The sequence below is a fragment of the Sorex araneus genome, chromosome 3 (assembly GCF_027595985.1).
Source record: "Sorex araneus isolate mSorAra2 chromosome 3, mSorAra2.pri, whole genome shotgun sequence".
In the NCBI taxonomy this organism is placed as follows: Eukaryota; Metazoa; Chordata; class Mammalia; order Eulipotyphla; family Soricidae; genus Sorex; species Sorex araneus.
This window is the reverse complement of record NC_073304.1, coordinates 134,316,824-134,330,631: the sequence shown is the minus strand read 5'-3', so window position 1 is coordinate 134,330,631 and position 13,808 is coordinate 134,316,824. Positions and strand designations below refer to the sequence as shown.

At 38.6% G+C, this 13,808-nt stretch overlaps 1 protein-coding gene across 1 annotated transcript in view; it reads left to right on the top strand.

Annotated features, from left to right (window-relative positions):
- Positions 1-13,808, top strand: part of ESF1 (ESF1 nucleolar pre-rRNA processing protein homolog) — an 83,260-nt gene that overhangs the window by 53,445 nt on the left and 16,007 nt on the right. The gene's annotated exons all lie outside the window — the stretch shown is intronic.

The window sequence follows — 13,808 nt, the reverse complement described above, 5'->3', positions numbered from 1 at the left end:
CACAGCTATGCTGATTTGTTTGAAGTTGTGAATTCCTTGGTCTTTAAAGCATAACTTTTGCCTTTCTATTTGAGGTTGTCCCGCGTCATCATTCTATATGCTAACTTCCTGGACAGCAAACTATCATTTTTATCCACATGTTCCATATGTTATTTTGACAAATTTCACTCAGACTACTTAGTTTCAGCAGTTTCATTATTGTCAACTCTAAAACTAAAGTTAGGTAACTATACTACTATAATGCGTTCTTTTTCTCTTTTTTTATTGTGGTAGATGCATAACATTTACCATCTTAACCATTTTTAAAATATGCCATCAAGTGGTATTAAGAATATTCATATTGTTGTAACCATCACCATTGTCCATCTCCAGATCCTTATCTTTGCAAATCTCGTCTGTATATCCCACTAAACAATAACCCTTCATTCCCCCTCTCCCCAGTCCCTGGCAGCTGTCACTTTCCTTTCTGGCTGTATGATTATAACTACCTCACATAAATTAAATTGTAGTGTTTGTCTTTGTGTGACTCATCTATTTCGACTAGCATAATGTTCTCAGGTTTATCCATGTTACAGCATATGTCAGCATTCACTTACTAATGATGAATAACATTTTACTGTAAGTATACCACACGTGGGTTATCTCTTCATCCACTTAGGCTCTTTGCTGTTTTTTGTTTTGTTGGTTTTAGCAACAAACCTGGCAATACTCAAGGGTTACTCCTGGTTCTGCATTCAGGAATCAGTCTTGGTGATGCTCAGGAGACCATATGGGATGCCGGGGTCAGCTGAGTGCATGGCAAACACCCGGCCTGCTGTACTATAGCTCCAGCCCCCCCATTAATGGACAGTTTGATTGCTTCCATTATTTAGCTGTACATATTCTCTTTCTCAAAATAACATATGGAACATGTGGATAAAAAATCTTTACATATTCTCTTCTACAAGTAAGCATACTTAATTTTATTATACTCCCATTTATATTCTAATTTTATACATGTTCTCACACTTATTTTTACATATTTTCAAATAATGTTAATGCCATGATTAACTTAATTGTTTTATTTATGAATTGCATAATTGTATGTAGATTTTCTTAGGGATAAATTATAATTAGTATAACATCGTATAGCAGAGCAGAGATCCTGTAAAACTTCTCTTTATGGTGCAAGTATGAATTTAATTTATGAAGATGTCTTAAAAATACCAAAATTATAGGGGCTGGAGCGATAGCACAATGGGTAGGGTGTTTGCCTTGCATCCCATATGGTCCCCTGAACACCACCTGGAGTAATTCCTGTGCATCGCCGGATGTGATTTAAAAAAAAAAAAACAATAAAATTATAAACAGAATTAAAACTATTTTCCAAATAGACCTCAATTTTGAATCCACTTAAAGGCTAGTGTACTAAGTACTTCTTTTATGTCTTTTCTCTTAAATTAAACTTCATCCTGCTATAGGACTATTTGCCATACCTACTCTGAAATTGTTGCTAGCTTTTCTAGTTGCTTTTCTTTCCCCTCAGGGAGTGGGGTTAGTGGATAGGGAACTCTCTTAGGAAGTTATTGAGGGGCCCAAGCTTCACTCCTGTGCCAGATGGCTCAGTGCTAGGGCCTGAGGATGCATTGTTACTTGCGCCCTATGCTGCTGGTGAGCTTTTGGTTACATAGAAATTTCTAGCAAGTGTGTATTCTGTTCTCTAGGGACCTGTTTAGACTGGGGGAAGGCTTTGCTCTTCTTCTTGTGTCACGTGAAAGGTCAGACTGTCTGAGGAAGGATGGAGGACTCAGAAGGCTGGATAGTGTTCCCCAAATGAGGATGTAAAGAGGAGGTTAGATAGGTGGGAGCAGATGATGGAGGACCTGCAGGTGGGAAATTGGGAAATTTTGCCTTTGATAAATGGGAAGGCATTGACTGATTTTTTCAGTGGGGAAGTGAAATTATTGGGATTCTACTGGGAATATTTAGTTAGCTCTGAATCCTCGTGCTTATAATACTTGGTACACAGGAATCATTTTTAGGTGTTCAATTACTTTTATCAAAATAGATTACTCTTCAATTGTGTGATTATTCTTTTCATTTTATTTTATTTTATAGTCTAGGCCACTGATGTGCCTAAAGCAGCACAAAAGTATGTTTGGTTTAAACATACTTGCTTGTATTCTCTGATACACATTCTCTGTCCTCTCGGAAAGCCCAGCAAGCTACCAAGAGTATCCTGCCCGCATGGCAGAGCCTGGCAATCTCCGAATAGCATATTCGATATGCCAAATACAGTAACAATAACAAGTCTCATTCCCCTGACCCTGAAAGAGCCTCCAATTGTTGAGAAAGATGAAAAAGGAGAAGTTGCTAAAATCTCAGGGCTGGGACAAATGGAGACATTACTGGTGCCCGCTCGAGCAAATCGATGAACAAGGGATGACAGTGATACAGTGTATTCTCTGCCATTGAAGAATGTCATTGGAACTTTTATGGAGATTGCATTGAATGTATAGTGTTGTAGATGATGTTTAATCAATGTTAATTCTTCTAATCCATGCATAAGCATGGAATATTTTTTTGTTTCCTTGTTTAATCTTCTGTTTCTTTTAATAGTAAAGTAGTTTACAGTAAATTTTTCATTCTTCTGTTGATTCCAAGATACTTGATTTTATTTGGACATAGTTCAAAATGGGATTTAAAAAAATAAATAAATTTTTTTTCTTTCATACCATTGTTTGCATTTAAAGATGCTGTATATGGGGCTGGAGAGATAGCACAGCGGGTAGGGCGTTTGCCTTGCACGCGGCCGACCCGGGTTCAAATCCCAGCATCCCATATGGTCCCCTGAGCACGGCCAGGGGTAATTCCTGAGTGCAGAGCCAGGAGTAACCCCTGTGCATCGCCAGGCGTGACCCAAAAAGCAAAAAAAAAAAAAAAAAAAAAAAAAAAAAAAAAAAAAAATAAAGATGCTGTATATCTGGGTGCATTGATTTTATACCCTTTCACTTCAGTGTATAAGTCACTTACTTCACTGTATAAGTTCATTGTTTATAAAGGTTTGGAATAGAATTGTTAGAATTTTATGTATATTATGTCATCTGCAATTAAGTGATAGTTTTGACTTTTTCTTTTGTAATTTGAATCTTCTTTATTCTTCCTTAATTGCAATAGCTAAAACTTCAAAATATCATATTGAACTTAACCACATATGTTATGAAATATCCAGAATAAAGAAAACTTCAGAGATTCTAAATAGATTCATTGTTTTAAGGACAAGAAGAAGGGTTCTGCAGAGGATAAGGGAGTTCCTTTTTTGATTAGATTAAACATTTGAAAATTAAGTGAATGTAGTACTGGTGAATATATTCAAAGTCATTGTATACTTTAAATAGATTATGTGGCATTAGATGAATTATATGGCATTATGTCATTAAAACTATTAAGTTTGTTAACATTTTGTGGGAGGTATGCATTTTAATACATTATAGACAGTAATATATTGCTGAGGTTAATCCATATTTGTATATATTTGTGTGTCTTTATTTGTGTATAACTTATACCAGAGTTTCTATCTTCATTCTCTTGTTGAATACATATTTGGATTGCTCTTTCATTACGATCCTCCATGGCAAATCATATTGTTCCATAGGGTCTGTCAAGATTCTCAGTTCTGGTGTTTGACAAATCATATTGTTGCATAGGATCTGACAAGATTCTCAGTTCTTATGTTTGACAGTAGGAATAGCACACTCGGTACCCAGATGTCTCCAGTACATCTCAGGTGAGAGTTGTCAGAGGCCCCCAGTCAGAGACTTAGAGAATTTTTGCCAGGTCAGGCACTTCTAATCTAAGATCATTTGAAACCAAAAATTTAATTGTTTTGAGGCCAGGCAGTGTGAATTCTAGCCACATACTGTGGATTTGTGGACTTGTGACTATAATTTCTCTGGGGAAATTTTTCCTTTTGCTTCTTTTATTTTGTCTGTAGCAGAGTCCAAACCAGCATGTATTCTCTCTGAGTGATTAGACTCCAAATTTTATCTCCTGCCTTTGACTCGCAACCCATTGAAAAAATAAGATCTTTACTAGCCCATAGCAGATTAGTATTTATATATACCCAAAGAAACTAGTTTAAACATTTCTATTTGAGCTTTCTTATTGTGACTGCCCTCCAAAACTTTTCTTTTATTTCTTTCCATTTAAGCCATTCTTTTCAAAGTTTTCATTCATTTTCAGCCTTGTCTATAAACATGTTAAAATACCCATAGAACAAGTAGTTCTTCAATCGCCTTTGGCATAAATTAAAGAGCAGAATGGCTTCACCAGACTTGGCCAGAATTTTGGTCTGCTAGTCTTATGACAGCTTGGTATTATATATATGGTGATTACTGACTGCTTGAAAGACAAAGAAAACATAGAAACAAATTGTAGGCAAATGAAACAATAGCTCCCTAATGTGGTCCAAATGTATCTGGAGCAACTTTTTAAGAACATTTGATTCTAAGAAGCAGGGACAGCTTGGTTCACAGTAAACCTAATATACTTGGAAATATAAATCTCATTTTTAAGGAACTAGAAGAGGTGATTGAGAAGAGGTTCAAATTATGATAAGCAGTGCAATGCAAATTAAAACAGTTGTTATGCATTTAAATCACATCAGTAGTAAACTAGTGGCATTAACATTTATTGAGCACAAGATTGGGGGTTAATTTCAGTAGATACCTCACAGAAGTTAAATGTTCTGGGGAAATAGAATTAATTGCTATACTGGAAAGTTCCAAATTTATGTTCTTATTTATATATTCTTATACTACTCAGTCTTTATTATAACTGTTTTGTTTCTACAGAACAAATATAATAATATTCTATTTTGTTTCCATGCTAATTGATACTTTTTGATTTTTGCTAATGTTCCTCAGACTAGTTTTTATTTTTCTTCTTAATTTCATGTGTTGCTATTTCTTGTCCATAAAGTTAGAAACAAATTAGAATCATTTTATTTTTCACTTTTATTCAATGGATATTTACTATGTGTGTACTACACGCTAGTCTCTCCACCAGCACTAGAGGTATGGTTGTGGAGAAAATAGAAAAGTTGTGATGATTTTTAAGGATTATGCAAATAAATATAAAATTGTAGCTGTGTGAATGATACAACATAAAAGAACATGGTACTGTTGGGCTGGGGGCATAGTCCAAGGGCCAGTTTAATTATCCTGCTACCACACCGCCCCCTGAGTACACCTGGGGTAAATACTGTTGCCCGCAATGTATAAACCCCTCACTCAGGCTGGGTAAAGTCCTGTTGCGTGGGTGAGCTATACAGGGTTGCATATTAAAGGATATTCACAGGCTCTCTGGCGGCTCTCTCTCTGCGCCTGTGTTCGTGCTCTCAAACTGTTTCCCCACCTGGGACAGCCTTTGCAATGGGCGGATGAAGGAGGAAGGAAGGCCAGGCTGGTTGGTGATCAGTTGCCGTTTATTCCATCTCTCCCAGCTCTCTCCAATCCTCTCTAACTCGCTCCACAATGCTCTCTCCAACTCTCATTGTATGTCGCTCTGCCTGCATCTCCCACTGTGTGCCTCTCAAGCTCTCTGCCTCTTCTTTCTGAACTCTCTACCTCTTTGTACTCCGTCTCCTACTCTCCTCAGCCACCACTGTTTGCCACCTCTTTTCTAACCACACCTCCCCCTTCCAAGAGCAGTCAACATGCTTTTCAAGCTTTCTTGGCCACATGCAGCCCATGAAGGCAAAACAGCACTTAAGATGTGTTTCCCTTCTCCTTAGACCAGCAACGTAATTCACATCTTTAATTCTCCTTCCTGATATTTACCATTCTGTATGGACACAGTAATAGACACTTTTAGGCCTATAGGGCAACTTTTGTGGGGACATCTCGCCGTAGACTCAGATTACAGTGCTTAGACCGGATTAATCATTCCTAACCTTAGTAGGGTTCGAATCTAGTTACACTTTTTGGATCATGACAGAATTGTCCATGACCATGTTTTTATAGTTAAGCATTAGGGCACTTTGACCAGGCCCATTTCGAATCCAGGGTAGCTCATAGCTCACCGCTTGCTCTTGGTCCATCCAGACCCTAATCAGGACCCTGCTTTGGGGGATCTAGGAAGTAAGGGCAACTGAGGCTTAAGTCTCGAGAACAGATATCCAGGGAGGTAATAATATCTGTAGTCAATTAACTCCCAAGTTACAGGCTTGGTTTTTTGGGGGTTTTTTTGTTTGGGTTTTTTTTTTTTTTTTTTTTTTTTGCTTTTTGGGTCACACCCAGCGATGCACAGGGTGCACAGGGGTTTACTCCTCGCTCTGCACTCAGGAATTACTCCTGGCAGTGCTCAGGGGACCATATGGGATACTGGGGATCAAACCCAGATCGGCCGCGTGCAAGGCCCTACCCGCTGTGCTATCGCTCCAGCCCCTACAGGCTTGTCTTTTTAACTGTCTTCCTGTGTCCATACAGAAACTAATTGCTCTGAAGTAACTATGCAGAGGACATTAAAGAGAAGAGAAAAACAATATTTACAAGTCAGCAGAGTCTGATCAGGAGGCAAAGGTAATTGACAGGCTGGGGGAGCAGTCAACAAACCCAAGGTCCCTGCAGCCAAGGAGGAAGGGCAAACTATGTTATCCTACACCCTAGTACTATTGGACTGTAACAGCTTTACAATGCAGGACCGTAGCATTGAATGGTTTGACTTGGTTTTCTAAGTATTGCCAGAAGTGGCCCTTGAATCCACTGCTTGGGAAATCCCCAAAAGAGTATATTTGGGGGGTTAGAACGATAGTGCAGCAGGTAGAGCGCTTGCCTTGCATGCAGCCGACCCAGGTTTCATCCCCAGCACCTCATAAAGTTCCTAAGCACTACAGGAGTGACCCCTGCTGCAGAGCCAGGAGTAAGTTCAGAGCACCATCAGATGTGGCAGGTAGATAGATAGTTAGATAGATAGATAGATAGATAGATAGATAGATAGATAGATAGATAGATAGATAGATAGATAGATAGATAGATAGATTAGATAGAGGATAGATTACAGACAGTATTGTAAGTTTAAGACTGGAGGATTTACAGAAGCATTCCTGTGCCCTATTAGCAGATGTCTCCTTCATATACTGTTGAAGATTACTGGTCAGTTTGAAAAGGTGTCTGTGCTGTCAGTGTTGCTGAGGTTGATTGTTTTCCTCTAAAATGCTCATTTATACCAAAGTTTGGGTGGTAGTTATTGTTATATTTTAAAAGCTATTTTTGGAATTACACATCACTGTATCACTGTCATTTGTCGATTTACTCGAGCAGGCAACCGTAGCGTCTCTGTTCCTCCCAGCCCTGAGATTTTAGCAGCCTCTCCTTACTCATCTTTCCCAATGACTAGAGGCTCTTTCAGGGTCAGGGGAATGAGACCTATCATTACTGTTTTTGGCATATCGAGTACGCCACAGGGAGCTTGCCAGGCTCTGCCTGTGCTGGCGGGATACTCTCGGTAGCTTGCCGGGCTCTCTGAGAGGTGGGTGTATATATATTACTCTCTGTGATTTGTTGCCTACTGTCTTAACTCCATCAAATATGGTGCGGTAATTATGAAAAATGTGTAGGAAGTGTCTTATGTGTCCGGAAAGCAGCCTGGAGCATGGCAGCAGCTGGGTAGTGGAGGTCGGCTGCCAGGGCTGGGTCCCATGGTTTGGTTTAAACATATAACCATAAATATTGAGTCATAAGTGTTCATAAATATTCTCAATGAATCCTAATTTCTCAAATAAAAAGCACCAGTTTCAACCTATGTCAGAAATCTTAGAACATGAATTTTGTTTTTATAAACAAAGTCAGTTTTAGTATCTAATTGAATTATTTAAGTTTCCGTGTTCAGTTCCTTAAGGCTTTTCAAATATTTCAGATAAGTAAAGTCAAGAGGAATAATGTATGTTCATATTTTAGTGTATTTTGAAAGTATATTAAAAGTATTTTTTGTGCATGCAAACTGCCAAAATAATTCTTAATGGACTATACTTAAGCTATTATTGTTATAAGTGAGTCATCAGTATTCATGGTTCACTTTCAAGGAGCTTTTTACCTCTTACTTGAAGGATTATTGATGTTTTTTTAAATTAATTCAACACTCCTTGGCTATACACTTAAAATTTTTAAACAGATTTGTGAAAAAAAAAAGTTACAATGAAGTTGTTTTTCAGTCAAATAGTAACTGCTCTCAAATGAAGCTAAAATTGTCTGAAGAATGTTCTTGTACATTTGCCAAGAGGCTTCTGGGATGGGCATATTTTTAAGAACTTAGAACATAAACAACCATGATCTGTGGCAAGAGATTTAAATGACCTCATGATGACAATGAGAACAAAGCATTTTTAAGTTATCGTGGTAGTGTGTTAATTCATTGCAATATGTTTGTCATTCTGCAATGTTGGTGCTTTAAGTAAGAGCCAAGCAAAAATGAGACTATTTAACTAAAGATTCTGTTTCTTTATTGTTATAAACAAGCTAAATACCTGAAAATATATAATATTTTGGGAATATTTAATGAATTATACTAACCTCTAGGACCTTTTAAAAAAGCCTCACGTGAATCATTCTGGCATAAAGGCCACTTATTTGGACGCTGAAGTTTTGATTCATTTTCTGTTGGAGAGAATATGTTTCAAACATGAAAGATCAAACAGTTGGCTTAAAATAAAAATCCCTCTTTCAAGGCAGCTCAATTAAGTGTTTATTAAGTACTTACTATGTATTTGGCACTATGCTAAATATTATGAAAAACAAAAGAAGGTGACTTAGCTGCCTTTTGATCTGCCCAGAAAAAAAAAATGGCATACTCTAATGCAACTTACAAAGTTGTACAGACATTATATAATCAAGCATATCACCTCATTTATGTATACTGGTGACCCGTCTCTTCAGAAATACCTTCAAAGTCATTGTTTAGAGCAGTGCTTATTAACCAAGGGCTATTTCTGGGACACTATCCAACACACAGATCAATTGGAAATGTCTAGAAATATTTTTTATTTTCATAACTAGAACTATTGGCACATAGCAGATAGGCAAGATACCGCTTACAGTGCATGCAGTCCTTTACAGCAGTTATCTGATCCAGACAAAATAGTAGTCTGAAGTGGTAAAACATGCTATACAGCTGACAGATTGGTCAGTGTGTGTCTTTTTGTTTGGTTGGTTGGTTTTATAACTGTTCGGGGGCGGGGTGGGGGGCATGCCTGGCAGTGCTTGGGACTTACTCCTGGCTCTTTGCTTGGAGATCTCTGTTGGCAGGGCTCTGCAAAATATATTGGCATGCCTGGGATCAAACCTGGATCCACCGTGTGCAAGGCAAGTGCCTGACCTGCTGTACTATCTCTCCGGCCACAGTACTTGTCAATTTTAAAGTTGTAGGAGATCAACTTTGTTTTGATTTAGACCTCTACCACCCCATAAATGTTCTTTGCTTGAATCCTTGGATCCCTAGATGGAGATGGAGCCTTCTATAAACTCCTGAACATTTCGTGAAAGTTTTGTTAGTGCAGTGTTGTAGGGAAAGAGTCTAAAGTCTTTCTCAGATTACCAGGTATCAGTGTTTCCCAAAATGATCAAGACCAATAAACTAGAAGTTAATACTAGGGACATGCAAATACTCTAGTCATGTAAAAAAAAATCATAACAGAGTACTTTCCTTGGAGTATTGTGCTGCACAGTTTAAATTTCAAACATCAGAATAAGTCAAGCCCAAGGTTTGATCTCTAGAATAGATGCAGAGGAGATGGGGTGGGGGGTTCGGGGCCTTTCCAGTGCTCAGACCAACAGCACTATAGGGAATGGCTTCCACGGTTTTTGTTTTGTTTTTTAACTAGAGAATACATATTGGTATTATGAGGAACTCTAATTATATTACCTGATTCTGTACTTTGAAGTAATAAAATCCTTATTAGAAAACAACAGTAGAATACCTTAAATAGCATGTCTAATATTGCAATACTGTGTGTTGAGAATTTGAGACTGAACTGATTAGTGCTTGACTCGAAGGCATAATGTCTAAATTGTTTTGCTTTGTTACTTGAAATTAACTTATTTTTTTAGGATTTGCTTTATTTCAAATGAGGATATTAGCTTTCACTCTCTAGGTGTGGTATATCTATTGCTTTAGTAAGAGATCTGGACATGGTTTTGTACAATCCACATTTCTCCTAGAAATGTTTAGTAAATTATGTTTTTCTTATAAGAAACATTCTTTAATTAGAGTTATGTTTCTGGTTTGGAATATAGTAAATCAAAGATCCTACAGCAGTATGTCATGAAAATAAATCAACATAACCTTGAATATGCATATAACTTAATGCTTTCCTAGGTCACAGAAATTTAGAGATTAAGTCTTGTTTTAAAAGCCAGAAATGTACCTTAGAGATCATCTATTCCAGCTGTTCTATACTGCTTTTTGGGATTCAGTACCAAAAGCACAGCCTTTAGTTGTTTTAGATATTTGGACTTGTACCAAATATTTTCTGGGGGTTGGGAAGTGGAGGATATATATGGAGTGGGCAAATTGCATGCTTCTAATCTAGGCAGGCCTCCTTTTTTCTGATAAGGAACCTGAGGCTCAAGGCTTTAGATTTTATTCATTGATTGTGCATTTCTTCATTCTAGGTCAAAACGACATTTTTATTTTATATATTAATTTTGCTTGGAGGCTCTAGCAGACTGTGCTCAGAGATTACTCCTGGCAGTGCTGGGCATGTGGTGCCAGGGATTAAATTCGAGTCAGCTATGTATAAGTCAAGTGTCTTTGCCTCACATACTGTCACTCAGGGAGGGGAGGAAAGAAATATTGATTCACATTTCTGCTTTTCAGTTGTACAGCTTTCAGGCTTCTTGTTCTTTTACAAGCTGGTGACCATTTTAAGCCTTGATGTAGTCATTATGAGAAAAGCGGAGTTATATTGTTTCATTTTCTGGGGCAGTGGCTATTCATATTTATGTATTTTGGGAAAATATTGGTTTACCTGAGTTACGGTTATTTAACTATACCATATCTACCACCAAGTACCAGTATCCTTTAGCTACCCCATCCATTAGTAACCTAAGTTCTTTGGTCAGTCGGAGGGCTTGTTTTCATTGAATATTTTTTCCATCCCTTGCTTTGTCTACGTATATAATACACATAATTGAGATCATCTGGTATTTGTCTCTCCTCCTGGTTTATTTAGCTTAGCATAACCCACTCCATCCATGTCATAGCAAAAGCAAAGCTTTCATCTTTTCTAATCTCTAGGTAGTATTTCATCATATTCCAACCATAATTCTTTATTCATTTGTCTTTTACTGGGTATTGGATTCTTTCCAAATCTTTTACAGGCTATTATGAATAGCACCACAATAAACATAGATTTGCATATGTCTTTTTAGGCTAGTGATTTGTGATTTTTTTTTTGGTAGTTGTGTGTGAGTGAAATTGTTACATCTAATGGTAACTCCATTTTTAATATTTTGAGATCATCTTCTACTATTCTCTGTAGTACTAGAACAATTTACAGACACACGAACAGTTAATGAGATTGTTTTTCCTCCACAACCCACTCAGCACTGTTTTAAATGGCCTTTCTGATATAGCTCATTTTCAGTTATGAGGTGCAACATCTCATTGTCATTCTGATTTGCATTTCCCTGTTAATGATAATGAGCATTTTTTATCGTGTGTTTGCCATCTGCCTTTGAAATGTCTTCAGCTGTTCCTTTCCCTTTTTTTTATCGTTTTTTTTAAGTTTACATCTTAGCATTTTATTGATATTTTAAAGATTTTTTTAAATTTTATATTAGAGAATCACTGTGATGTACAGTTACAAACTTATGAACTTTTGTGTTTGCATTTCACTCATGCAGTAATCGTTTACCCATCCCTCTATACCTGTGCCCACTCACCTCCACCAATGATCCCAGTATCAGTATCCCTCTCACCACCCCCACCCCATCCCCCACCACCCCACCTGCCTCTTCAGCAGGGCATTCACTTTTGTTCTCTCTCCTTTTGGATGTTGTAGTTTGCAATAGAGGTATTGAGTGGCCTTCATGTTCGGTCTATAGTCCACTTTCAGTTCGCATCTTCCAACCCGAATGGGTCCTCCCAACATCCTCTACTTGGTGTTCCCTTCTCTGTCTGAGCTGCCTTTTCCCCAGCATGTGAGACCAGTTTCCAAGCTGTGGGGCAGACCTCCTGGTCCTTATCTCTACAACTCTTGGGTGTTAGTCTCCCACTCTGTTATTTTATATTCCACAGATGAGTGCGATCTTTCTATGTCTGTCTCTCTTTTTCTGACTCATTTCACTTCACATGATACTTTCCATGTTGATCCACTTATATGCAAATTTCATTACTTCATCTTTTCTAACAGATCAGTTGTTCTCTTTTGATGGGATCATTGATGAATTTTGTAAATTATATATTGTGAATATTTACCCTTCATCAGATGTATGATATACAAATTTCTGTTCAGCAGGCTATCATTTGTGGTGTGTGTCTGTGTGTCTGTGTGTGTTTTAATGATAGTTCCTTTCACTGTGTAGAAGTTTGGTTTAACCAGATTGGGAGCTAGTTTGGGGTCACTCCCACCGATGCCCAGGGGCTGCTACTGGCGCTATGCTTAGGAGTCACTCCTGGCTGTAACTGAGAGAGCATATATGGTAATAAGAATTGAACCAGAGTCAGTTAAGTGCAGGAGAGTGCCTTACCTCCTCTATCATCTCTCCCAACTATTAGTCCCTTTTTTGTTTGCATTTTTTTCTTAATATGGAGATATGTGACCCCAGAGCCGTGGAGATTGACAGCCATTCTGGGCAATGCAGAGCTGCTTGGGCCTGGGGAGACTAAAGGAACATGTGGTGGCAGAAGTCAGACTCACAGCACCATACCGTAACGTTAGCTTTGTACTCTGTCACTTGAGCCATCTCCCTAGCACCTATTTTATTTTGCTTTTTTTTTTCTTTGTTGATAATAACTCCAAAGACACCACTGAAACCAATATGGTGAAGTGTTGCCTGTGTTTCCTTCAATGTGTTTTACAGCTGCAGGTCTAAGATCGGTTAAGAGTTGTTAACATTCTCTTAGAATTTAGACTGTATCGAGGGAGATCATATGGATTATCCATGTCTCTCAAGTATTTGGAGTAGCTTCAGTTTAATTTCGTGATGGACATGGTCACACTCAAGGAGTCACATGCTGGGCTTGTGCTCTGCCACCAAACCATATCCTCTGCCCTGCCGTCTGAATCATTCTGTTCATTACTGGGGATTTTCGGGAAGATGGAAGCTCCCAGAGATGCTAGAGGCCTCAGGGGCTATTTCTGGTCATTCTTGAGCTGGCAGTGTGTACCTGACAGGTGCTGTGCACTGGTGAGACATTGCTGAGGGTCCTTAGGACTGCCCAGGTGGTATGGGGGGGGAGGGAGGAGGTGGACATACTGTGCTGCAGGTAAAACTCAGGTCCTCAAGCATGCAGGGCTTGCATTCCATGCCTTTGCGCTCCCACTGGCCCCTATCTTCCTGGCCCACTTAGATGGTTTGCATAATACATGCATGAATCAGGAACTGCAGAAAATTGGGAGCAGGACTGGGGAGATGGTTCAGTGGGCTGCAGCACCAGGCTCAGTCCTCCATCCTGCTTGTTTTCCCAAGCGCTGAATCAGAACCAGACCTTGAACACTGCCGGGTGTGACCCACCCTCCCACCTCTCTCCCACCACCACCAGCACATACCCTCCCCCCTTAAAAAAGGGGAGGAAGAAACGAAGACTTTGAGAGAGGAGATATAAGAGAA